Source organism: Bufo gargarizans, chromosome 4, assembly GCF_014858855.1.
Source record: "Bufo gargarizans isolate SCDJY-AF-19 chromosome 4, ASM1485885v1, whole genome shotgun sequence".
In the NCBI taxonomy this organism is placed as follows: Eukaryota; Metazoa; Chordata; class Amphibia; order Anura; family Bufonidae; genus Bufo; species Bufo gargarizans.
In genome coordinates, this window is record NC_058083.1 from 296981717 (window position 1) to 297007722 (window position 26006).

Below are 26006 nucleotides of genomic sequence, written 5' to 3' on the forward strand. Positions count from 1 at the left end.
CAATAGTCTGTTCATTTTTTGGCCATATACTAAATCAGGGGCAAGCTGCGCCCGTCACCAAGTGCATTTAACCAGCAATAGTCTGTTCATTTTTTGGCCATATACTACATCAGGGGCAAGCTGCGCCCGTCACCAAGTGCATTTAACCCTCAGTAGTGTGGTTGGTCAAGCTATCACACCAAGTGCATTTAACCAGCAATAGTCTGTTCATTTTTTGGCCATATACTAAATCAGGGGCAAGCTGCGCCCGTCACCAAGTGCATTTAACCAGCAATAGTCTGTTCATTTTTTGGCCATATACTACATCAGGGGCAAGCTGCGCCCGTCACCAAGTGCATTTAACCCTCAGTAGTGTGGTTGGTCAAGCTATCACACCAAGTGCATTTAACCAGCAATAGTCTGTTCATTTTTTGGCCATATACTACATCAGGGGCAAGCTGCGCCCGTCACCAAGTGCATTTAACCAGCAATAGTGTGGTTATTTTTTGGCCATATCCCAGTCTAATTCTGTCACTAAATCCATACCGGTCACCCAGCGCCTAAATACTAGGCCTCAAATTTATATCCCGCTAAATCTCTCGTTACCGCTGTCCTGTTGTGGCTGGGAAAGTTATTTAGTGTCCGTCAAAGCACATTTTTTGTTCTGGGTTGAAGTACAATTCCCAATTTAGCAATTTCATAATTTAGTGGTTCCTGCTATATCAGAGCTATTTGAAATCTATCCCTAAAAGGGTATATAATATTCAAGGTGCACATAGGGTCATTCAGAATAACTTCACACACACGCTACTGTGCATTTCCAAGTCTAATTCTGTCACTAAATCCATACCGGTCACCCAGCGCCTAAATACTAGGCCTCAAATTTATATCCCGCTAAATCTCTCGTTACCGCTGTCCTGTTGTGGCTGGGAAAGTTATTTAGTGTCCGTCAAAGCACATTTTTTGTTCTGGGTTGAAGTACAATTCCCAATTTAGCAATTTCATAATTTAGTGGTTCCTGCTATATCAGAGCTATTTGAAATCTATCCCTAAAAGGGTATATAATATTCAAGGTGCACATAGGGTCATTCAGAATAACTTCACACACACGCTACTGTGCATTTCCAAGTCTAATTCTGTCGCTAAATCCATACCGGTCACCCAGCGCCTAAATACTAGGCCTCAAATTTATATCCCGCTAAATCTCTCGTTACCGCTGTACTGTTGTGGCTGGGAAAGTTATTTAGTGTCCGTCAAAGCACATTTTTTGTTCTGGGTTGAAGTACAATTCCCAATTTAGCAATTTCATAATTTAGTGGTTCCTGCTATATCAGAGCTATTTGAAATCTATCCCTAAAAGGGTATATAATATTCAAGGTGCACATAGGGTCATTCAGAATAACTTCACACACACGCTACTGTGCATTTCCAAGTCTAATTCTGTCGCTAAATCCATACCGGTCACCCAGCGCCTAAATACTAGGCCTCAAATTTATATCCCGCTAAATCTCTCGTTACCGCTGTACTGTTGTGGCTGGGAAAGTTATTTAGTGTCCGTCAAAGCACATTTTTTGTTCTGGGTTGAAGTACAATTCCCAATTTAGCAATTTCATAATTTAGTGGTTCCTGCTATATCAGAGCTATTTGAAATCTATCCCTAAAAGGGTATATAATATTCAAGGTGCACATAGGGTCATTCAGAATAACTTTACACACACGCTACTGTGCATTTCCAAGTCTAATTCTGTCACTAAATCCATACCGGTCACCCAGCGCCTAAATACTAGGCCTCAAATTTATATCCCGCTAAATCTCTCGTTACCGCTGTCCTGTTGTGGCTGGGAAAGTTATTTAGTGTCCGTCAAAGCACATTTTTTGTTCTGGGTTGAAATACAATTCCCAATTTAGCAATTTCATAATTTAGTGGTTTCTGCTATATCAGAGCTATTTGAAATCTATCCCTAAAAGGGTATATAATATTCAAGGTGCACATAGGGTCATTCAGAATAACTTCACACACACGCTACTGTGCATTTCCAAGTCTAATTCTGTCACTAAATCCATACCGGTCACCCAGCGCCTAAATACTAGGCCTCAAATTTATATCCCGCTGAATTTGAATACAATACATTGGGCCAAATAATATTTTTGTTGTTGTGGTGAACCATAACAATGAGAAAAACATCTAGTAAGGGACGCGGACGTGGACATGGTCGTGGTGGTGTTAGTGGACCCTCTGGTGCTGGGAGAGGACGTGGCCGTTCTGCCACATCCACACGTCCTAGTGTACCAACTACCTCAGGTCCCAGTAGCCGCCAGAATTTACAGCGATATATGGTGGGGCCCAATGCCGTTCTAAGGATGGTAAGGCCTGAGCAGGTACAGGCATTAGTCAATTGGGTGGCCGACAGTGGATCCAGCACGTTCACATTATCTCCCACCCAGTCTTCTGCAGAAAGCGCACAGATGGCGCCTGAAAACCAACCCCATCAGTCTGTCACATCACCCCCATGCATACCAGGGAAACTGTCTCAGCCTCAAGTTATGCAGCAGTCTCTTATGCTGTTTGAAGACTCCGCTGGCAGGGTTTCCCAAGGGCATCCACCTAGCCCTTCCCCAGCGGTGAAAGATATAGAATGCACTGACGCACAACCACTTATGTTTCCTGATGATGAGGACATGGGAATACCACCTCAGCATGTCTCTGATGATGACGAAACACAGGTGCCAACTGCTGCGTCTTTCTGCAGTGTGCAGACTGAACAGGAGGTCAGGGATCAAGACTGGGTGGAAGACGATGCAGGGGATGATGAGGTCCTAGACCCCACATGGAATGAAGGTCGTGCCACTGACTTTCACAGTTCGGAGGAAGAGGCAGTGGTGAGACCGAGCCAACAGCGTAGCAAAAGAGGGAGCAGTGGGCAAAAGCAGAACACCCGCCGCCAAGAGACTCCGCCTGCTACTGCCCGCCGCCATCTGGGACCGAGCACCCCAAAGGCAGCTTCAAGGAGTTCCCTGGCATGGCACTTCTTCAAACAATGTGCTGACGACAAGACCCGAGTGGTTTGCACGCTGTGCCATCAGAGCCTTAAGCGAGGCATTAACGTTCTGAACCTGAGCACAACCTGCATGACCAGGCACCTGCATGCAAAGCATGAACTGCAGTGGAGTAAACACCTTAAAACCAAGGAAGTCACTCAGGCTCCCCCTGCTACCTCTTCTGCTGCTGCCGCCTCGGCCTCTTCTGCTGCTGCCGCCTCGGCCTCTTCCTCCGCCTCTGGAGGAACGTTGGCACCTGCCGCCCAGCAAACAGGGGATGTACCACCAACACCACCACCACCACCTCCGTCACCAAGCGTCTCAACCATGTCACACGGCAGCGTTCAGCTCTCCATCTCACAAACATTTGAGAGAAAGCGTAAATTCCCACCTAGCCACCCTCGATCCCTGGCCCTGAATGCCAGCATTTCTAAACTACTGGCCTATGAAATGCTGTCATTTAGGCTGGTGGACACAGACAGCTTCAAACAGCTCATGTCGCTTGCTGTCCCACAGTATGTTGTTCCCAGCCGCCACTACTTCTCCAAGAGAGCCGTGCCTTCCCTGCACAACCAAGTATCCGATAAAATCAAGTGTGCACTGCGCAACGCCATCTGTGGCAAGGTCCACCTAACCACAGATACGTGGACCAGTAAGCACGGCCAGGGACGCTATATCTCCCTAACTGCACACTGGGTAAATGTAGTGGCAGCTGGGCCCCAGGCGGAGAGCTGTTTGGCGCACGTCCTTCCGCCGCCAAGGATCGCAGGGCAACATTCTTTGCCTCCTGTTGCCACCTCCTCCTTCTCGGCTTCCTCCTCCTCTTCTTCCACCTGCTCATCCAGTCAGCCACACACCTTCACCACCAACTTCAGCACAGCCCGGGGTAAACGTCAGCAGGCCATTCTGAAACTCATATGTTTGGGGGACAGGCCCCACACCGCACAGGAGTTGTGGCGGGGTATAGAACAACAGACCGACGAGTGGTTGCTGCCGGTGAGCCTCAAGCCCGGCCTGGTGGTGTGCGATAATGGGCGAAATCTCGTTGCAGCTCTGGGACTAGCCAATTTGACGCACATCCCTTGCTTGGCGCATGTGCTGAATTTGGTGGTGCAGAAGTTCATTCACAACTACCCCGACATGTCAGAGCTGCTGCATAAAGTGCGGGCCGTCTGTTCGCGCTTCCGGCGTTCACATCCTGCTGCTGCTCGCCTGTCTGCGCTACAGCGTAACTTCGGCCTTCCCGCTCACCGCCTCATATGCGACGTGCCCACTAGGTGGAACTCCACCTTGCACATGCTGGACAGACTGTGCGAGCAGCAGCAGGCCATAGTGGAGTTTCAGCTGCAGCACGCACGGGTCAGTCGCACTACAGAACAGCACCACTTCACCACCAATGACTGGGCCTCCATGCGAGACCTGTGTGCCCTGTTGCGCTGTTTCGAGTACTCCACCAACATGGCCAGTGGCGATGACGCCGTTATCAGCGTTACAATACCACTTCTATGTCTCCTTGAGAAAACACTTAGGGCGATGATGCAAGAGGAGGTGGCCCAGGAGGAGGAGGAGGAGGAGGAGGAGGAAGAGGGGTCATTTTTAGCACTTTCAGGCCAGTCTCTTCGAAGTGACTCAGAGGGAGGTTTTTGGCAACAGAAGAGGCCAGGTACAAATGTGGCCAGACAGGGCCCACTACTGGAGGACGAGGAGGACGAGGATGAGGAGGAGGTGGAGGAGGATGAGGATGAAGCATGGTCACAGCGGGGTGGCACCCAACGCAGCTCGGGTCCATCACTGGTGCGTGGCTGGGGGGAAAGGCAGGACGATGACGATACGCCTCCCACAGAGGACAGCTTGTCCTTACCCCTGGGCAGCCTGGCACACATGAGCGACTACATGCTGCAGTGCCTGCGCAACGACAGCAGAGTTGCCCACATTTTAACCTGTGCGGACTACTGGGTTGCCACCCTGCTGGATCCACGCTACAAAGACAATGTGCCCACCTTACTTCCTGCACTGGAGCGTGATAGGAAGATGCGCGAGTACAAGCGCACGTTGGTAGACGCGCTACTGAGAGCATTCCCAAATGTCACAGGGGAACAAGTGGAAGCCCAAGGCCAAGGCAGAGGAGGAGCAAGAGGTCGCCAAGGCAGCTGTGTCAATGCCAGCTCCTTTGAGGGCAGGGTTAGCATGGCAGAGATGTGGAAAACTTTTGTCAACACGCCACAGCTAACTGCACCACCACCTGATACGCAACGTGTTAGCAGGAGGCAACATTTCACTAACATGGTGGAACAGTACGTGTGCACACCCCTCCACGTACTGACTGATGGTTCGGCCCCATTCAACTTCTGGGTCTCTAAATTGTCCACGTGGCCAGAGCTAGCCTTTTATGCCTTGGAGGTGCTGGCCTGCCCGGCGGCCAGCGTTTTGTCTGAACGTGTATTCAGCACGGCAGGGGGCGTCATTACAGACAAACGCAGCCGCCTGTCTACAGCCAATGTGGACAAGCTGACGTTCATAAAAATTAACCAGGCATGGATCCCACAGGATCTGTCCGTCCCTTGTCCAGATTAGACATTAACTACCTCCCCTTAACCATATATTATTGGACTCCAGGGCACTTCCTCATTCAATCCTATTTTTATTTTCATTTTACCATTATATTGCGAGGCTACCCAAAGTTGAATGAACCTCTCCTGTGTCTGGGTGCCGGGGCCTAAATATATGCCAATGGACTGTTCCAATGTTGGGTGACGTGAAGCCTGATTCTCTGCTATGACATGCAGAATGATTCTCTGCTGACATGAAGCCAGATTGTCTGTTACGGGACCTCTCTCCTCTGCCTGTGTGCTGGGCCTAAATATATGCCAATGGACTGTTGCAGTGGTGGCTGACGTGAAGCCTCATTCTCTGCTATGACATGCAGACTAATTCTCTGCTGACATGAAGCTAGATTGTCTGTTACGGGACCTCTCTCCTCTGCCTGTGTGCTGGGCCTAAATATATGCCAATGGACTGTTGCAGTGGTGGCTGACGTGAAGCCTCATTCTCTGCTATGACATGCAGACTGATTCTCTGCTGACATGAAGCCAGATTCTCTGTTACGAGACCTCCCTCCTCTGCCTGGGTGCTGGGCCTAAATATATGCCAATGGACTGTTGCAGTGGTGGCTGACGTGAAGCCTCATTCTCTGCTATGACATGCAGACTGATTCTCTGCTGACATGAAGCCAGATTCTCTGTTACGGGACCTCTCTCCTCTGCCTGTGTGTGTGCTGGGCCTAAATATATGCCAATGGACTGTTGCAGTGGTGGCTGACGTGAAGCCTCATTCTCTGCTATGACATGCAGACTAATTCTCTGCTGACATGAAGCCAGATTCTCTGTTACGGGACCTCTCTCCTCTGCCTGGGTGCTGGGCCTAAATTTATGAAAATGGACTCTTACAGTGGTGGGTGACATGAAGCCAGATTCTCTGCTATGGGACCTCTCTCCAATTGATTTTGGTTAATTTTTATTTATTTAATTTTTATTTTAATTCATTTCCCTATCCACATTTGTTTGCAGGGGATTTACCTACATGTTGCTGCCTTTTGCAGTTCGGGTCCCCATTGACTTCAATGGGGTTCGGGACGAAGTTCGGATCGGGTTCGGATCCCGAACCCGAACATTTCCGGGATGTTCGGCCGAACTTCTCGAACCCGAACATCCAGGTGTTCGCTCAACTCTACTGATGAGGACATGAGAATACCACCTCAGCACGTCTCTGATGATGATGAAACACAGGTGCCAACTGCTGCGTCTTTCTGCAGTGTGCAGACTGAAAAGGAGGTCAGGGAGGAAGACTGGGTGGAAGACGATGCAGGGGACAATTAGGTCCTAGACCCCACATGGAATGAACATCGTGCCACTGACTTTCAGAGTTCGGAGGAAGAAGCAGTGGTGAGACCGAGCCAACAGTGTAGCAAAAGCGGGAGCACTTCTTCACACAATGTGCTGACGACAAGACCCGAGTGGTTTGCACGCTGTGCCATCAGAGCCTGAAGTGAGGCATTAACGTTCTGAACCTTAGCACAACTTGCATGACCAGGCATCTACATGCGAGACATGGGCTGCAGTGGCGTAAGCACCTTCAAAACCAAGAAAGGGCCCCTCCTGCTCCCTCTTCTGCTGCTGCCTTGGCCTCTTCCTCCGCCTCTGGAGGAACGTTGGCACCTGCCGCCCGGAAAACAGACGATGTGCCACCAACTCCACCTCCGTCACCAAGCATCTCCACCATGTCACACGGAAGCGTTCAGCTCTCCATCTCACAAACCTTTGATACAAAGCGTAAATTCCCACCTAGCCATCCTCGATCCCTGGCCCTGAATGCCAGCATTTCTAAACTACTGGCCTTTGAAATGCTGTCATTCAGGCTGGTGGAGACGGACAGCTTCAAACAGCTCATGTCGCTTGTTGTCCCACAGTACGTCGTTCCCAGCCGCCACTACTTCTCTAGGAGAGCCGTGCCCTCCCTGCACAACCAAGTATTGGATAAAATCTATATCTCCCTAACTGCACACTGGGTAAATGTAGTGGCGGCTGGGCCCCAGACGGAGAGCTGTTTGGCGCACGTCCTTCCGCCGCCAAGGATCGCAGGGCATCATTCTATGCCTCCTGTTGCCTCCTCTTCCTACTCGGCTTCCTCCTCCTCTTCTACCACCTCCTCATCCGGTCACGACAGACCTTCACCACCAACTTTAGCACAGCCAGGGGTAAACGTCAGCAGGCCGTTCTGAAACTGATGTGTTTGGGGGACAGGCCCCACACCACGCAGGGGTTTTGGCGGGGTATAGAACAACAGACCGACGAGTGGTTGCTGCCAGTGAGCCTCAAGCCCGGCCTGGTGGTGTGCAATAATGGGCAAAATCTCGTTGCAGCTCTGGGACTAGCCGGTTTGACGCACATCCCTTGCCTGGCGCATGTGCTGAATTTGGCGGTGCAGAAATTAATTCACAACTACCCCGACATGTCAGAGCTGCTGCGTAAAGTGCGGGCTGTCTGTGCGGGCTTCCGGCGTTCTCATCCTGCCGCCGCTCGGCTGTCTGCTCTACAGCCTAATTTCGGCCTTCCCGCTCACCGCCTCATATGCGACGTGCCCACCAGGTGGAACTCCACCTTGCACATGCTGGAGAGACTGTGCGAGCAGCAGCAGGTGATAGTGGAGTTTCAGCTACAGCACGCACGGGTGAGTCACTCTGCGGAACAGCACCACTTCACCACCAATGACTGGGCCTCCATGCGAGACCTGTGTTCCCTGTTGCGCTGTTTCAAGTACTCCACCAACATGGCCAGTGGTGATGACGCCATTATCAGCATTACAATACCACTGCTGTGTTTCCTTGAGAAAACACTTAGGGCGATGATGGAAGAGGATGTGGCCCAGGACGAGGAGGAGGAAGAGGGGTCATCTCTAACACTTTCAGGTCAGTCTTTTAGAAGTGGCTCAGAAAGAGGATTTTTGCAGCAGCAGAGGCCAGGTACAAATTTGGCCAGCCAGGGCCCACTACTGGAGGACGAGAAGGAGGAGGAGGAGGATGGGGATGAAGCATGTTCACAGCAGGGTGGCATCCAACGCAGCTCGGGCCCATCACTGGTGCGTGCCTGGGGGGATGTGGAGGACGCAGACGATATGCCTCCCACAGAGGACAGCTTGTCCTTACCTCTGGGCTGCCTGGCACACATGAGCAACTACATTCTGCAGTGCGCAACGACAGCAGAGTTGCCCACATTTTAACGTGTGCTGACTACTGGGTGGCCACCCTGCTGGATCCCCGTTACAAAGACAATGTGCCATCCTTAATTCCTTCACTGGAGCGTGATCGGAAGATGCGCGACTACAGGTACACGCTGGTAGACACGCTTCTGAGAGTATTCGCGACTGACACCGGGGGACAAGTGGAAGCACAAGGCAAAGGCAGGGGAGGAGGAAGAGGTCACCAACGCAGCTGTGTCAGTGCCAGCACCTCAGAAGGCAGGGTTAGCATGGCCGACATGTGGAAAAGCTTTGTCTGCTGAGCGTTTTAGCAGGAGGCAGCATTTGAACAACATGGTGGAACAGTACCTGTGCACACGCCTACACGTACTGACTGATGGTTCTGCCCCATTCAACTTCTGGGTCTCCAAATTGTCCACATGGCCAGAGATTTCCCTGTATGCCTTGGAGGTGCTAGCCTTCCCTGCAGCCAGTGTACTCTCTGAACGTGTATTTAGCACGGCAGGAGGCGTCATTACAGACAGACGCAGCCGCCTGTCCACAGCCAACGTGGACAAGCTCACATTCATTAAAATGAACCAGGCTTGGATCCCTCAGGACTTGTCTGTACCTTGTGCAGAATAGACAGTTCTAACAGCCTCAACCATCCATCCTTGTACTCAAGTGCACTTATTTTTATTATTTTTTATATGTCCCAATATTTTGGGGGATACCCCTATGCAAAAATGCAAAATAACACACATCTGTGTTGGCTACCTATTCCTCCTTCGCCGCCGCCTTCACCTAGACCGCCACGTGAGCCTACACGGCCACATCCATCCATTCACCGCCTCCTCAACCTCTTCCTTCTACATCATTCCTAATTTTTATTTTCTTATGGTATTTTATGTTTTTTTTATTCATTTCCCTATCCACATTTGTTTGCAGAGCATTTGCCATGCTTTTAAGCACATTTTGCTGCCTTTTGCAGCCCTCTAGCTCTTTCCATGACATCTTTACAGCCATTTCAGTGCTCAAAAGTTCGGGTCCCCATTGACTTCAAAAGGGTTCGGGGTCAATTTTTTTTTTCAAGTTCGGCCGAACCTGCCACATGGACTTGAACATCCAGGTGTCCGCTCAACTCTATACATGAGGGGACACACTGAGAAACAAGAAGGGAGGAGCTTGGTGGGGAGGAATCTGAAAGCTGACAGGAGGGATTTGGCAGATAATGATGCAATCCTGTAGTATACAGGAGATCAGTTACATGGGAGAGCAAGGTTTAGACTACCAGTCAGACTGGGGGGCACATTACACAGCTGCCATAATGAAAGGATTCAAAGTGCACCCATACATTTTGAATCCTTTCATTATGGCGACTGTGTAATTAGCCCCAAGTCTGACTGGTAGTCTAAACCTTGCTCTAGAGGTTTCACCACAAAATGTAAACCATTGGTGAGCCTCACAAACAGTAAGGCCAGATTAGAGTTTGCCAAATGACATCTAAAAAAGCGTTCACAGTTCTGGAACAACATCCTATGGACAGATGAGACCAAGATCAACTTGTACCAGAGTGATAGGAAGTATGGAGAAGGAAAGGAACTGCTCATGATCCTAAGCATACCACCTCATCAGTGAAGCATGGTGGTGGTAGTGTCATGGCGTGGGCATGTATGGCTGCCAATGGAACTGGTTCTCTTGTATTTATTGATGATGTGACTGGTGACAAAAGCAGCCGGATGAATTCTGAAGTGTTTCGGGCAATATTACCTGCTCATATTCAGTCAAATGCTTCAGAACTCATTGGACGGCGCTTCACAGTGCAGATGGACAATGACCCAAAGCATACTGCAAAAGCAACCAAATAGTTTTTTAAGGGAAAGAAGTGGAATGTTATGCAATGGCCAAGTTAATCACCTGACCTGAATCCGATTGAGCATGCATTTCACTTGCTGAAGACAAAACTGAAGGGAAAATGCCCCAAGAATAAGCAGGAACTAAAGACAGTTGCAGTAGAGGCCTGGCAGAGCATCACCAGTGATGAAACCCAGTGTCTAGTGATGTCTATGCTTTCCAGACTTCAGGCTGTAATTGAATGCAAAGGATTTGTAACCAAGTATTAACCCCTTAGGGACCGGGCTCATTTTCACTTTAAGGGCCAGGCCATTTTTTGCAAATCTGACCAGTGTCACTTTATGTGGTGATAACGTTAAAACGCTTGAACTTATCCAGGCCATTCTGTACTTCATGACACTGGTAAAATAAAGTAAAAAAAAAAATCATTTTTATTTATAAAAAAATACAAAATTTACTAAAATTCTTGAAAAATTAGCAATTTTCCAAGTTTCAATTTCTCTACTTCTATAATACATAGTAATACCTAAAGAAATATTTTAGTTTTTGGGGATGTTACAAGGCTTAGAAGTTTAGAAGCAAATCTTGAAATTTTCAAAAACCAAATTTTTAGGGACCAGTTCAGGTCTGAAGTCACTTTGTGAGGCTTACATAATAGAAACCACCCAAAAATGACCCCATTCTAGAAACTACACCCCTAAAGCTATTCAAAACTGATTTTACAAACGCCATTAACCCTTTAGGTGTTCCACAAGAGTTAATGGAAAATGGAGATAAAATTTCATAATTTGATTTTTTTGTCAAATTTTCCATTTTAATAAATTTTTTCTAGTTACAAAGCAAGGATTAACAGCCAAACAAAATGCTATATTTATTGCCCCGGTTCTGTAGTTTGCAGAAACACCACATATGTGGACGTTAACTACTACACGGGCACACGGTAGGGCATAGAGGGAAAAGTGCGCCATGTGGTTTTTGGAAGGCAGATTTTGCTGGACTGGTTTATTTACACCATGTCCCCTTTGAAGCCCCCCTGACTCACCCCTAGAGTAGAAACTATTTTGGAAACTACGGGATAAGGTGGGCCCCAGACACCCGATTTGCGGTGATGCAATAATTTTTTATTTTTTTTTCACTAACTTTCCCTGAATATCCCTGCCTAACCTAACCTTTCCCTAAATACCTTGGTGGTTCTGGGGCACAAGTGGGGGTGCTGACTGATGATCCCTGCAGCTCTGGAGATCGACGAGCAGCGCTCCTCTCTCCTCGGCTCCCGGACACAAAAGGAGGAAGAGAGGTGCGCTGCAGTCATTTGAACTGCCCATCTGCCCCAGCCGACCAATCAGAGCCGATCTGGTGATTGATGGTGTATTATCACACCACCGATCACCATCCTGTTCCGGGTTATCGGGTCCCCAGAGACCCGAATAACCCAGAAACACAGCAAACCGCAGGTCTGAATTGACCTGCGGTTTGCTGCGATCGCCGACACGGGGGGGTCACAGGACCCCCCCGGCGCATTGTCCCAGGTTGCCTGCTCAATGATTTAAGCAGGTACCCAGTTCCGATCACCGCCCGCTGGGCGGCGGTGAGCGGAACTAGACATGACGTACCGGTACATCATGTGTCCTTAAGTACCAGGACATCATGCCATACCGGTACGTCATGTGTTAAAAAGTGAAAGTTTGATTTATGATTATTATTCTGTCCCATTACTTTTGGTTCCTTAACAAGTGAGAGGCACATATGCAAACAGTTGTAATTCCTACACAGTTCACCTGATTTGGATGTAAATACCTTAAAATCAAAGCTTACAGTCTGCAGTTAAAGCACATCTTGTTTGTTTCATTTCAAATCCATTGTGGTGTTGTATAGAGCCAAAAATGTTAGAATTGTGTCGATGTCCCAATATTTATGGACCTGACTGTATATATGCACACATACAGAACGTAAAAATTACTCATACATTTAGTCACATCTTGCACACATACAGTATATACAGATGTGTTATTTCTTAAAGGGAATCTGTGGTGATAGAGGGATACAGATATTAAAATTATTGTTAGGAGTAGGCAGTCCCTCCGTTTACATTCCTGTAGGGGGTCATCAACTTTGCCAGGTCAGTCTAGGCCGGAGATTGCAGCAAAAAAAAATCTGTAAGAAACCAGAGCCCTATCTTAAAGTGTGAAGATGTCAGATACCAGCATTAATAAAAATCAGTAAGAAACCAGAGCCCTATCTTAAAGTGTGAAGATGTCAGATACCAGCATTAATAAAAATCAGTAAGGGCTCTTTCACACCTGCGTTATTGTCTTCCGGCATAGAGTTCCGTCGTCGGGGCTCTATGCCGGAAGAATACTGATCAGGATTTTCCTAATGCATTCTGAATGGACAGTCCGTCCTTCAGGATGCATCAGGATGTCTTCAGTTCCGGAACGGAACGTTTTTTGGCCGCAGCAAATAGCGCAGCATGCTGCGCTTTTTGCTCCGGCCAAAAATCCGGAACACTTGCCGCAAGGCCGGATCCGGAATGAATGCCCATTGAAAGGCATTGATCCGGATCCGGCCTTAAGCTAAACGTCGTTTCGGCGCATTGCCGGATGCGACGTTTAGCTTTTTCTGAATGGTTACCATGGCTGCCGGGACGCTAAAGTCCTGGCAGCCATGGTAAAGTGCAGTGGGGAGCGGGGAGCAGCATACTTACCGTCCGTGCGGCTCCCGGGGCGCTCCAGAGTGACGTCAGGGCGCCCCAAGCACATGGATCACGTGATCGCATGGACACGTCATCCATGCGCATGGGGCGCTCTGACGTCATTCTGGAGCGCCCCGGGAGCCGCACGGATGGTAAGTATGCTGCTCCCCCGCTCCCCACTACTACTATGGCAACCAGGACTTTAATAGCGTCCTGGGTGCCATAGTAACACTGAAAGCATTTTGAAGACGGATCCGTCTTCAAATGCTTTCAGTACACTTGCGTTTTTCCGGATCCGGCGTGTAATTCCGGCAAGTGGAGTACACGCCGGATCCGGACAACGCAAGTGTGAAAGAGGCCTAAGATGGAAAAACATAGAAAACCAGACGGAGGTGCAAAGAAAGAGATATAGCGAAGGCGGCACCGCTAAAAACTCAGTCAAAAACCATGCCAACAAAACCTCAAACCAAAATGAACGCACAAGCCATTTAAAAGAATACATAACTACTGTAGTAGAAAGTAAAGGAGGCGGCATGGAGTTATGACAACTCTGCCCCGGACGCTTTAAAAGACAGCACTTTGTTACGCGCTGACGTCAGTGACCTGAGGAAGCACGTTTTTGTGTGAAACGGACGTCGCTGCTATGTGTGGACAATTTGCTATCCGCCCCCGCTACCTCTGCTGATACCGTATTTGCATCCCATATGAAATAAAGGATCATTTTTATTGAACTGCATGGGTGAGTGCCACCTCCTTTACCTTCTACTACAGTACAGAAAACCAGAGCCCTATCATAAAGTGTGAAGATGTCAGATACCAGCGTGATACAGACCAGAACTGTTAGAGGGGTCAGGAATAGGCTAGTGTCCTTTCCAGCCGAGGTCACACATAAAACCCCTATCTTGCAATATACATGGAAGAAATAAGTGGACAAATCCATATTTGAGCCACGTGCCTCCTCCTGAGAACTCAGGCCAGGTATATGCTTCCATGGTGTTAAAACCAATCTCAGCTCAGTAACAGGGAGCAATTAGATAACGCCATCCATCCTGCCATTACCACCCCATCTTTGGTATGCACGTATGCGGGACATTCAGATGGAGTGGAAGGAGATAATATGAAATTGCTAAAGTGAATATCTAAAAAGATATTTCCATACAAAGATTTTGAGGTAGACTTGGTTTTCAGCAAGTGGTCGTAAAAACTGTCATAAAAGGTCACAACCATACTCCCTGGCCTCCTCTGACATCACAGATAGGGGGGGTGATGGGGTGGATGATACTGACCCTTTTTAACACATGCAAGCTGATGGACTGACCGATATTTCTGCTTCACCAGGCAACTGGACGTAACCATCGCATAACGTATTAAGTTCTGTTTTGATCCCTTTTATTTTACAAACTGTTATCTTGCATTGTATGTATATGTCTGTATATTTTATGTTATATTTTCTAACCCCATTGTTTGTACGCACTGTCCTTTTTTATATTAAAACTTCACTTTAATAATAACCTTCTTGTGTTCTAATGATTCCATTACCTTAGAACAGGCATTCTCAAACTGCGGCCCTCCAGCTGTTGTAAAACTACAACTCCCACAATGCCCTGCTAAGTCTGGATGTAAGTCTGGATGGATCCGCACGCCTCCACACGGCCAGGCGGACACCCGAACGCTGCAAGCAGCGTTCAGCTGTCCGCCTGTCCGTGCGGAGGCGAGCGGAGCGGAGGCTGAACGCCGCCAGACTGATGCAGTCTGAGCGGATCCGCATCCATTCAGACTGCATCAGGGCTGGACGGAAGCGTTCGGGTCCGCTCGTGAGCCCCTTCAAACGGAGCTCACGAGCGGACACCCGAACGCCAGTGTGAAAGCAGCCTAAGTTTGGAAGTGATGTTGAGGGTCTTACATAATAGAAACTATCCATAAATGACCCCATTTTAGAAACTAAGCAGCTCAAATTATTCAAAAATGATTTCACAAACGTTGTTAACCCCTTAGGTGTTCCACAAGAACTAAAGGAAAATGGAGGAGACATTTCAAAATGTCATTTTTTGGGGGGCAATTTTCCATTTGAATCCATTAGTCCTGTAACACAGCAAGGGTTAACAAAACAAACTTTAACATTTATTACTCTGATTCTGTCATTTACAGAAACACCCCATATGTGGTTGTTCTGTCTTCATACACGTTCACACAGTGTATAGTCTGATATTCAGCATAAACCATTCCTGTCTTCCAAATAAGAGGACTGTTCTTTGTAGTTTAACTTGTTTATTGGTTGTACTCTCTGCGTGGTGCGTGTAAGTGAGAGATTGTACATTTGATTGATAAAACAGGACTGTTGATTGGCAAACCAGGATTGCTTGGTAAAACTACAAGAATACAAATAGCATGTATAAGTATAAAGTTGATTCAAGGGAAATGTCGCACCAAGATGAGAAGGGGATCCAAGAAGAGGTACACCCATTAACAGACAGCACCCAGTCTGATAGAGATAAATAGATAAAAGAGTAGAAGTGGGGCACTCACTAAAAGTATAGGGATCTTGAATTTATTAAGGTAATAACAATAACGTAATAAAATATCATGTATCAATATTACATTGAAGTATCAAAGTAATAATAAAAGTGGGTCTACTAAGTGGGTCTACAAGTCCGAGAAGCCTGGAAGTCATCACCTGTGCGCCAGAGCCATTACCGGAATCATCGGTGTTGTACTACGCAGGTAACTCATACCGCGTGCAACAAACATTTCAACTGGCGCCAATTTTGAAACAGGACATCTATCCTTGAGACCGGAGCCGTACACCAACGCACCGTGTCGAGGAATCGTTATCCAGAAGCCTCGGGTAAGCACTTGTATACCCCACTCATAAGCGATCGCATTATTACAGCGGGACGCCGCTGTGCGTATTAGCAGCCAAACTGACATACAGTAAAACTTCTTTAGCTGCATACGCTTGGGACTCTGACCTTACTTGCTTGAGAGAACCATTTAAAGACTGGTTGTTGGAACGGATCACCTTACATGGAACTATTCCTCAGGATTTAATCAGTGAATGTCCCTATGGCTGACATATGAACTCACAACTTTTAACCATATTTATCGGGATCCATATTAATTCATATATCTTATAGTACTGTATTCAACCCTTTTTTCACTGCATTTTATTATAGCTATATTTTATTGCATATATTTTATTGCTTATTGTCGATAGTACCACATTTTATTTGCTCCACTTTTATTATTACTTTGATACTTCAATGTAATATTGATACATGATATTTTATTACGTTATTGTTATTACCTTAATAAATTCAAGATCCCTATACTTTTAGTGAGTGCCCCACTTCTACTCTTTTATCTATAAGTATAAAGTGTAGATAGCATGTACTATAACATTTGCATTCATCAGTGAAAGCACATGGTAAAATAGCTGCCTGTGCATAAGATAACATGTCTAATATCTAACAGTTATAACTCCCTGAATAACAATTACAACTAGCTGAACAGCTCTGAAACACACAATATCTCTGAAAAGAAGGTAGCTCTCTCAACAGATATGGTTTTACAAGGATGGTGAAGCTTAAGAAGGAGATATGCAGGAGGACAGCTCTGTACTGTGTCATGGAGACTTATCTTTCCCAGGATGTTTTGCACCACCCACAATGCAGCAGTCTTTGTAACAAGAAAAACAAAGTGCAATACAATATAATACCGCTAGATGGTGCTATAACCACACTAATCACTACAGAAATATCAAAAGTAAGGCAGACATGATCGTATAGCACTCCACAATATACAGCCCCCCACACTATACAGCCCCCCACACTATACAGGCCCCCCACACTATACAGGCCCCCACACTATACAGCCCCCCCACAGTATACATGCCCCCCACACTATACAGGCCCCCACACAGTATACAGACCCCCACACAGTATACAGGCCCCCACACAGTATACAGCCCCCCACACAGTATACAGGCCCCCACAGTATACAGCCCCACACAGTATACAGCCCTCCACAGTATACAGGCCCACCACAGTATACAGCCCCACACAGTATACATCCCCACACAGTATACAGGCCCCACACAGTATACAGCCCCCCACAGTATACAGGCCCCCCACAGTATACAGACCCACGCAGTATACAGTCCTACACAGTATACAGGCCCCCCACAGTATACAGACCCCCACAGTATACAGGCCCCCACTATACAGTAGTTTACAGTATATTAGCATAACAGCCCCTGTCACCTTTTTCTGATGTAATCTTCACAAAAAAGCTCCAAACTTCTCCTGCAACACTCCTGTTAGGACCTGTGATGACCCCATAGCCATGTGACCAGTAATATTGCTAGGTTACTGGTCACATGGTGATGATGTCATCTAAGGTCCTAGATCACATTCACAGCTCTAATAGTACGATGCCTGGACTCAGTGTCGGCAGGCATGGCATGGCAGCACCCCCTGTGTAGCTGACAGCCTGACACCCGGGGCAGTGGCTAGCAGGGCTCAAGAGGCAGCTGCCTTGGGCCCCCAGGAGCAACTGGGCCCGGGGCAGCTGTCCCTTTTGCCTCTTGGTAAAGATGGCCCTGGCAATGGTAAGTTTATTTACACAGGAAAAAGTCACTTTCCTGCAGTCTAGTACAGTTTTACACACAGAAGTTGTCTTAGGCTACTTTCACACTTGCGTTCGGGGTTCCGCTTGTGAGTTCCATTTGAAGGCTCTCACAAGCAGCCCTGAACGGATCCATACAGCCCCAATGCATTCTGTGTGGATTTGGATCCGCTCAGAATGCATCAGTATAGCTCCGCTTGGCATCCGTTCCGCTCAGCAGGCGGACACCCGAACGCTGCTTGCAGCGTTTTCGTGTCTGCCTGGCCGTGCGGAGCCAAACAGATCCGTCCAGACTTACAATGGAAGTCAATGGGGACGGATCCATTTGACGTTGACACAATATGGTGCAATTTCAAACGGATTCGTCCCCCATTGACTTTTAATGCAAAGTCTGGACGGATCCGTCTGACTAACAATTTGACCACCCCCCCACTGACCAGCATTGATGCCGATATTTTTCTAATATAGTTGGTGTATGAACAGTGGGTCTTGTATCTGTATACAAGAATATACAGTTCTGCTACATCTGTCTTCTCCTCCCCCACAAGGAAAGGGTTCTGTTCAGTTCAGCTCTGCTACATCTGTCTATTCCCCTCCCCCAGCCAGCAACATAGCTTTGTACATAGAGCTCTGCTGCCCTGATGTATGTCATATATTGAAAACTACCCACTTATACCAGTTTAGCAAGCTGCTGCATCAGCCTACACATGACTGCAGCATTTTCCCACAGCAAGCTGTGTATGTTGATGTAGCACCTTACTTTAGTTAGTGGAGTATATTTCTGTTTCTATCTACTATATACAGCGGGGCAAGGTATGTAGCCAGACAGCCACATTGCTGGTGGGGGAGGGGAAAAGACTGATGTAGTAGCTGCAGCATATCAATCGGTTTGGTCGCATTGCTGGAGGACAACCAAACGCTGATCTAGTCGATATAGACTACCCGGGTGTATAAACCGTGGGTCTTGTATCTATATACATGAATATACAGTTCTGCTACATCTGTCTTCTCCTCCCCCACAAGCAAGGGTTCCGTTCAGTTCAGCTCTGCTACATCTGTCTATTCCCCTCCCCCAGTCAGCAACATATCTATAAAATGTCAAAAGGCGTACCACAACATAAAGAAGGGATATGCAACCTGGGGTACTCCATCCATTACAATAGTGATAAGTAACACCATTCCATGCTGTATAATAATACACTGTCTATTGTAATAAAATGTTTACACTGTGTAACAAAAAAAATAAGGCAGAGATTTCCAGACCCTGAAGGGCGTTACACTGGTTTTAGATATTATCAGGATGTTCCACTTGCTTCAGCTGATTTTGATATACATTTTTAACATTGAACTATAGGAGTTGTTGTTCTCCTCTGATTTGTAAGTTGAATTTTGCTGCTAAAATATTATTTTTTCAATTATCTTTATATAACATGTATGTGATTATATTTAAATTTAATTTTCAATAAATAATTTGAAATATAATTCTTTGTTTATACTTAAAAATTACTAGTAGTTTTCTAATATACATATCGATCTCTAAATACAGCTGACCCAAAAGCACTTTTGGCCAGTTCAGGACTTTATTAGGTTCAAATGGCTGATTGTTTACGTCTATGAGACCAATCAGCCGTCATGGTGATTTATCCTACATATATATAACCAGTGTCATGTAGTGTTCTATTCAGGTATATAAAGTATGTAGGGTCAGTGTTAAGGCTAGCTGTTTGGCTAGCCCGGATTTGTGGGAGGAGCCGGTACCTTCTTAAGCGGTCCGGCTCACACAGGCTTCACGTCGGCTGATTTGGATGTCCTACTTCCGGGTCAGTGACGTCATCATTGCGCGCCCCCACAAGTCGGAGCTTTCAGACGCCGGTGACGCGTTATACTACCCTACCTCGTGAGATTTCCCTACCCTCTGACTTCCTGTCGCATGAGCGATGACGTCGGGGGGCGTGTCTCACTTTTCTCCATCTGCGCATGCCCAAAAGGACACTCTAGTGAAAATCTCAAGGCTGAACTTAGCAGCACGCCGGGAACCTGCGCATGCGTCTGGGAGCCGAGGTAGGGAAAAATCACGGGTCAGTGCGCAAGCGCAGTTAACTCATTAAAATCCACCCGATATACGCGCCTGCGCAATGTGATGGTAGGGAAAAGTTACGTCCCAGTGCGCAAGCGCCGAGGGTAAGCATGAATATCCATGCCAAAAGCACTTTTAACCCTTTGCAGGAGCTATTCTCATATTGGTTCTTGACTGATTGTCCTCCTATATATAGGTTCTATTATATAGGGGGCTGTCTGCACATTAAATGGGGGAGCTGTCTGCGCATTAAATGGGGGGGCTGTCTGCGCAGTATATGGGGGGCTGTCTGCGCAGTATATGGGGGGGCTGTGTGCGCAGTATATGGGGGGGCTGTCTGCGCATTAAATGGGGGGGCTGTCTGCGCAGTATATGGGGGGCTGTCTGCGCAGTATATGGGGGGGCTGTCTGCGCATTAAATGGGGGGGGCTGTCTGCGCAGTATATGGGGGGGCTGTGTGCGCAGTATATGGGGGGCTGTCTGCACAGTATATGGGGGGGCTGTCTGCGCATTATATGGGGGGGCTGTCTGTGCATTATATGGGGGGGCTGTCTGCGCAGTATATGAGGTGCTGTCTGCGCATTATATGGGGGGCTGTCTGCGCATTATATGGGGGGCTGTGTGCGCAGTATATGGGGGGCTGTCTGCGAAGTATATGGGGGGCTGTCTGCTCAGTATATGGGGGGCTGTCTGTGCAGTATATGTGGGGCTGTCTGCGTAGTATATGGGGGGGCTGTCTGCGCAGTATATGTGGTGCTGTCTGCGAAGTATATGGGGGGGCTGTCTGCGCATTATATGGGGGGGCTGTCTGCGCAGTATATGGGGGGGCTGTCTGCGTAGTATATGGGGGGGCTGTCTGCGCAGTATATGTGGTGCTGTCTGCGCATTATATGGGGGGCTGTCTGTGCAGTATATGGGGGGGCTGTCTGTGCATTATATGGGGGGGCTGTCTGCGCAGTATATGGGGGGGCTGTCTGCGTAGTATATGGGGGGGGCTGTCTGCGCAGTATATGTGGTGCTGTCTGCGCATTATATGGGTGGGCTGTCTGCGCATTATATGGGGGGGCTGTCTGCGTAGTATATGGGGGGGCTGTCTGCGTAGTATATGGGGGGGCTGTCTGCTCAGTATATGGGGGGCTGTCTGCGCAGTATATGGGGGGCTGTCTGTGCAGTATATGGGGGGTGTCTGCTCATTATATAGGGAGGTTTGTGCAGTATATGGGGGGGCTGTCTGTGCAGTATATGGGGGGGGCTGTCTGTGCGGTACGGTATATTGGGGGATGTATGTGCAGCATATTTGGGGGGGGCAGTGTATTATATTTGTGGCCTGTGTGTTAGATGTGTACAACCCTATTTTAACAAAAATTCCCTATATCTCCTATGCCATGGCATGTTTTTTGCTACGAAACTGCAGTCATCTCGTCACTTGGAGAAGGATGAGAAGCGGCCCCCATCCAGAAGGACACACCTGCCACCAAATCCGTCTCTCACTGGATTCTGTAATCCCCGTCTGCTGTGTATATGTGCACCGTCCGTCTGCTGCACTGCGTCTGTTCTGCCATTTGCTCTAACCATTTTAATTTAAAAAAATTGTGTCACAACTCTGACCAGCATGTTCTCCTATGGAACACAAAGTACCTGAAGTGGTAAGAAGAAGCCCATGTGTGAGGCCCGTGCCCTGGCGGGAGCAGTGAAGGGGCATCTGACAGGTGACGAGCTGCTCCAGCATTGTGTACTGTGATCACCACGAGTTCAGAGGTCGGCACCCATAGGCTGTCCACATGCTGTGAATTACATCTCCCATCATGCTGGTAAAGTATTATGGGAGGTGTAGTCCAAAACATCTGGAATACCAAATGCGTATGAATGAAAAGCATGGTGTGTGACTGGTCAGTAACAAGGGTTGAAGCCTTGACGTGGCATTACTGCTCACATGTGTATCCATGTGCCAATTCAACCAGTGTGAGTGACTGTAATTAATACTGATTAGGTAACTATAAATACTGTGACAATGGAGAATTAAACGACCGTATCTCCTACACACCGCTTACACTGTGACCGTATCGCCTACACGCCGCTTACACCGTGACCGTATCTCCTACACACCGCTTACACTGTGACCGTATCTCCTACACACTGCTTACACCGTGACCGTATCTCCTACACACCGCTTACACCGTGACCGTATCTCCTACACACTGCTTACACTGTGACCGTATCTCCTACACACTGCTTACACCGTGACCGTATCTCCTACACACCGCTTACACGGTGACCGTATCTCCTACACACTGCTTACACTGTGACCGTATCTCCTACACACTGCTTACACCGTGACCGTATCTCCTACACACCGCTTACACTGTGACCGTATCACCTACACACTGCTTACACTGTGACCGTATCACCTACACACTGCTTACACTGTGACCGTATCTCCTACACACTGCTTACACTGTGACCGTATCTCCTACACACTGCTTACACTGTGACCGTATCTCCTACACACTGCTTACACTGTGACCGTATCTCCTACACACTGCTTACACTGTGAACCGTATCTCCTACACACTGCTTACACCGTGACCGTATCTCCTACACACCTGCTTACACTGTGACCGTATCTCCTACACACTGCTTACACTGTGACCGTATCTCCTACACACTGCTTACACTGTGACCAGTATCTCCTACACACTGCTTACACTGTGACCGTATCTCCTACACACTGCCTACACTGTGACCGTATCTCCTACACACTGCTACACTGTGACCGTATCTCCTACACACTGCTTACACTGTGGACCGTATCTCCTACACACTGCTTACACTGTGACCGTATCTCCTACACACTGCTTACACTGTGACCGTATCTCCTACACACCTGCTTACACTGTGACCGTATCTCCTACACACTGCTTACACTGTGACCGTATCTCCTACACACTGCTTACACTGTGACGTATCTCCTACACACTGCTTACACTGTGACCGTATCTCCTACACACTGCTTACACTGTGACCGTATCTCCTACACACTGCTTACACTGTGACCGTATCTCCTACACACTGCTTACACTGTGACCGTATCTCCTACACACCGCTTACACTGTGACCGTATCTCCTACACACTGCTTACACTGTGACCGTATCTCCTACACACTGCTTACACTGTGACCGTATCTCCTACACACTGCTTACACCGTGACCGTATCTCCTACACACCTGCTTACACTGTGACCGTATCTCCTACACACTGCTTACACTGTGACCGTATCTCCTACACACTGCTTACACTGTGACCGTATCTCCTACACACTGCTTACACTGTGACCGTATCTCCTACACACTGCTTACACTGTGACCGTATCTCCTACACACTGCTTACACTGTGACCGTATCTCCTACACACTGCTTACACTGTGACCGTATCTCCTACACACGCTTACACTGTGACCGTATCTCCTACACACTGCTTACACTGTGACCGTATCTCCTACACACTGCTTACACTGTGACCGTATCTCCTACACACTGCTTACACTGTGACCGTATCTCCTACACACTGCTTACACTGTGACCGTATCTCCTACACACTGCCTACACTGTGACCGTATCTCCTACACACTGCTTACACTGTGACCGTATCTCCTACACACTGCTTACACTGTGACCGTATCTCCTACACACTGCTTACACTGTGACCGTATCTCCTACACACTGCTTACACTGTGACCGTATCTCCTACCACGCTTACACTGTGACTGTATCTCCTACACACTGCTTACACTGTGACCGTATCTCCTACACACTGCTTACACTGTGACCGTATCTCCTACACACTGCTTACACTGTGACCGTATCTCCTACACACTGCTTACACTGTGACCGTATCTCCTACACACTGCTTACACTGTGACCGTATCTCCTACACACTGCTTACACTGTGACCGTATCACCTACACACTGCTTACACTGTGACCGTATCTCCTACACACTGCTTACACTGTGACCGTATCTCCTACACACTGCTTACACTGTGACTGTATCTCCTACACACCGCTTACACTGTGACCGTATCTCCTACACACTGCTTACACTGTGACCGTATCTCCTACACACTGCTTACACTGTGACTGTATCTCCTACACACTGCTTACACTGTGAACGTATCTCCTACACACCGCTTACACTGTGACCGTATCACCTACACACCGCTTACACGGCCATAGAGGGACATATGTTCTGACCTTTCTGAGACCTGGGGGGATTTAAATGCGGTGTCTCAGAAGATATGTTGTAAGAACAGCAATTTTTTTTTTTAAACATTCATATTGTTCTTAACCTTACATCATGTTATGTTTTTTTTTTCCAACATTTAAACAGGTTACACAACGCGTTGCTGATCTATCCAGGACGGCTTCAGGATGGACTATAAGAAGGAGGTTCAGTCCCGATTGGGTCCGGCGCAACCTCAGGGAGTACATATATAGCGGCCTTGGTTTACGACGACGCACAATGGCACAAAGAAGGTAAATTATATATATTTTTTAAAGAAATGTAAATGAAATGTAAAAAGAAATGTAATTTAAAGGGAACCTGTCACCGGGATTTTGTGTATAGAGCTGGGGACATGGGTTGCTAGATGGCCTCTAGCACATCCGCAATACCCAGTCCCCATAGCTCTGTGTGCTTTTATTGCTTAAAAAAATCAATTTGATACATATGCAAATTAACCTGAGATGAGTCCTGTATGTGAGAGGAGTCAGGGACAGGACTCATCTCAGGTTAATTTGCATATGTATCAAATCTGTTTTCTTACACAATAAGAGCACACAGAGCTATGGGGACTGGGTATTGAGGATGTGCTAGCGGCCATCTATCAGCCCATGCCCTCAGCTCTATACACAAAATCCCGGTGACAGGTTCCCTTTAAGGGACTGTCTGTAACAGCAGAGCGTTTGGCTACCCTGTTTTGGACAGCCAACTTATGGTGTAATGTAGACGTAGCATCAGACATGGATGGTGTTTTTAAAGGTAAATTTTTATTTCATTTTTTTCATACAGAACTAAGAGCAGCACTCTGGAGACTGAACAACCTCCTGATGCGGAAAATGAATGGATCGCCAACGCCAGACCTCCTGTCCCTCATGCATCTGCTCGGGAGAATCCGGGTCCCCTACCGGATCCCTCTGCTCAACAGAGGCTCTTAGGTTGACATCCAAATTTAAGAGCCCTGCTGAGCATGCAGAGATCCGGTAGGCCAAAGCAAAATGATTATGTGGACCGTGTAGAGGTTGTTTCCAACACTGTAGAAGGTTTGGACGAACATCAGAAGGAGTTTAGTGCTGCCTTGATTCGCCGCTGGGAGGGAGCAGAGTCGGCGATCCAATGCAGCCCTAACTACCATTATGGGGTAAGCATAATCAATTTGGTGGACTCAATGACGCCCGAGCAGTTGCATGAGTTTAATATCATGCTTAGAGAATGTGTCACAGAAATTGGCCACGGCCCCCACAACCCCATCCCACACCAGTGACCATTACCGACAACCTTCCCATTCCCAGCCCCCGGGCATGTGTTCCCTTCTGTCTCTTTTCTACTTCTCCGTCCCACTATTTTCCCCACCACCTCTACACATGCTCGGGTACCCTCCTCCTCAGACCCTTATACAACCCACAATTTCAACCTGCATCCTTTCCTGTGGACTGTATTTTTAGCTCAGAGAATAAAGAGGACAGGGGGGCTACCATTGCCAACCTCAAACCACCTACACGACAGTCCTACTCCACTAAAAAAAATTATTTTTTGTATAGTATGTATATATATATATATTTTTTTTTATGGATATATTGTAATTTATACAAAAATAAAAAAATGTATAGTTAACTTCGATGTATTTGTGTTTTCATTGGCCGGTACAGGGTAACAGTACCCTTTGGCACTACCGCTGTGGTGACATTACAACTACCATAGGGTCACTACTGTACGTTTATTGAAAAGCCCTTG

At 47.6% G+C, this 26006-nt stretch overlaps 1 protein-coding gene and 1 long non-coding RNA gene across 3 annotated transcripts in view; one reads left to right on the top strand and one right to left on the bottom strand.

Moving 5' to 3' along the window:
- LOC122936108 (amine sulfotransferase-like) overlaps window positions 1-19806 on the bottom strand; it is a 74273-nt gene extending 54467 nt beyond the window's left edge. The window contains exon 1 of the mRNA XM_044292127.1: window positions 19679-19806. The gene's annotated coding sequence lies outside the window, so the exon portion shown is untranslated. The remainder of the gene's footprint in view (window positions 1-19678) is intronic.
- A 276-nt stretch (window positions 19807-20082) lies between these two features.
- LOC122936109 lies at window positions 20083-25124 on the top strand. Of its 2 annotated transcripts, none has more exons than XR_006388883.1 (3): window positions 20083-20101; window positions 24384-24529; window positions 25065-25124. It is a non-coding gene; the product is annotated as an uncharacterized LOC122936109 (long non-coding RNA). The 2 variants fall into 2 exon arrangements; XR_006388882.1 differs by lacking the exon at window positions 20083-20101 and adding an exon at window positions 21512-21706.
- Window positions 25125-26006: the final 882 nt, after the last annotated feature.